General features: G+C 44.1%; 1 pseudogene; it reads left to right on the forward strand.

The window, feature by feature from the left end:
• The first annotated feature begins 212 nt into the window (after positions 1–212).
• LOC147902100 (putative carboxylesterase 18 pseudogene) lies at positions 213–1,536 on the forward strand (annotated as a pseudogene).
• Positions 1,537–2,271: the final 735 nt, after the last annotated feature.

Raw genomic sequence — 2,271 nt, forward strand, 5'->3', positions numbered from 1 at the left:
TAAATGGTATCATAATATGGGGGTCAGGCTGTCAAATCTACTTTGACATGTTATGCAACCTCCTAGTCCTCACTGGTTTGAATTGAGGAGGATCCATCCCATCAAATAAATGATAATGGTGAGGTACTTCAGAGGGTGTTAGACTATTCATCTAAGTAAAACAGCTTGTGTTCCATCTCTTCGGCTTGCAATCCCAGATCCAATTCACAGGAGCATCCAGCTTTCTTTTGTCCAGTCCCAGGCCAAGTCCCTCACCCATCTGCACCATTGATTTTATCGTAGCTCTCCTAGTTCCCACTCTTTTTATTAGCTCTCGTCTACAAAATCTCCAGAGCCCCCCAGATCGTGCACCCTCAATTTCAGAGCGTTAACGACTTGATCCATCCTTCGTGGACGCCCTCTGTACAACACTTCGCTGCAGACAGAGATGGACCTCACCACAGAATCAGATATTTCTCTTCCCGCCTCTTTAAGGTTTTTTCTCTGCTTGAACAATCTTGTAATTAGCCAATGTATGGGCAAGGATGGCACCCTCAACCGCCCGTGTGCTGAGATTCTTGATTTCAAGGCTCGTGCCCAAAAGAAACCTGTTCACGGTGTGTCTTCCACGGATGTTAGCATAGACAAAGAAACGGGCGTATGGGTTAGGATTTACGTTCCGCACAAAACTGTTAAAAAGCCCTTTCCTGAGGCTGGTACTACAGCAGAGAGCCTGCCGGTTATCCTCTACTTCCACGGGGGAGGATTCGCCCTTCTAAGTACCGATTCCGTGTATTACAATTCGTTTTGCAGGAAATTATGTAGAATGTGCAAAGCAGTGGTGATATCAGTCGAGTACAGAAGGTCGCCTGTGCATCGGTACCCCATTGCTTATGACGATTGTTTTTCAGCATTAGAATGGCTTAAAGATGAGGGTCAGAAGCACCTTCCCTCTCATGCGGACATATCTCGCTGCTTTCTCATGGGAGACAGCGCCGGAGGAAACATAGTGCATCATGTTGCATGCATGGCAGCTGCAAGGGATTTGAGCCCACTGAAGTTGAGTGGCAATGTCCTGTTGTTTCCATTTTTCGGAGGAGAAGAGAGGACGCCTGCAGAGATCAGGCTGAGAAAGGGTCCATTAGCAACGCTGAAGGGAGCGGATTGGTGTTGGAAGGCGTATTTGCCAGAGGGTGCAAGCAGGGACCATCCTGCAGCGAACGTGACGGGGCCGAACGCAGTGGATCTATGTGACGTAAAGCTTCCACCGAGCATGGTGGTGATGGCGGGGCATGATCTGCTGAAAGATTGGCAGTTGCGCTATGTGGAGAAACTGAAGAAGGATGGGAAGGAGGTGCGAGTGGAGTATTACGAAGACGGAATCCACTCGTTTCACGTGTTTCCGCAGTTGGAGCGGGCAACCGACCTGCTAGCCAAGCTGCAACAGTTCGTCACAGCTATGCCAATATCAAAGCTTTGAATGTGCTTGCCTTTGGATACATGGAGCTTGTATTTTCTTGTTTGCCTGCCCAACTTAGCCATGGAGATTTTTTGGCCTGTCCTATAGGTAGCCTTGTAGTTCAAATTGCCCAAAGGGAAAAGCATTTCTAGAATTTTGGAAGTCCTTTTTTCCTATTGGAAAGCATTTTTAGAATTTTGGAAGTCCTTTTTTCCTATTGGACAATATGTTGACTCTTCTTTATTGGACTTTAATTGCAATTTTAAATTAGTGACACACCCTCTCTCTCTCTCTCTCTTCTTTATTGGACTTTAATTACACACCATCTCCACCCCCCCCCCCCCCTCTCTCTCTCTCTCTCTCTCTCTCCCCCCCCCCCAAGTCTTCACACCATTTCCTTTTTGTTTGCTTTTTTGAACTAGGGAAGGCCTTATTAACGATTAAATATCATATCATTCACCTTGTTTTTTTTGGAGTCAAACTTAAGATAACGTTTCAATCATTTGAAGAACCCATTTAATTGAGCTTAATTTTTCCATACTTAGTGAGGGAGATTATTGTTGGGAGTTAAACTTAAGATAATGTTTCAATCATTTCAAGGACCATTTAATTTAGTTGATTTTTTCTATACTTAGCTAGGGAGATTATTTTTAGGAGGTAAACTTAAGATAATGTCATTCATTTGAAGGACCCATTAACTTAGCTTAATTCTTCCATGCGAGGGGAGGGAAACGCTAATTAATATGAATTTTTTATTTTTTCACTATCTTGGGGGACATATTACTTGTGTCTCACCCAATAAAAATGGTGTCTATTAAAAGTAAATAGGTATG

This window comes from Dipteris shenzhenensis, chromosome 5, assembly GCF_047967505.1.
Source record: "Dipteris shenzhenensis isolate YYH24624 ecotype China chromosome 5, Dip_SZ_1.0, whole genome shotgun sequence".
Taxonomy (NCBI): domain Eukaryota; kingdom Viridiplantae; phylum Streptophyta; class Polypodiopsida; order Gleicheniales; family Dipteridaceae; genus Dipteris; species Dipteris shenzhenensis.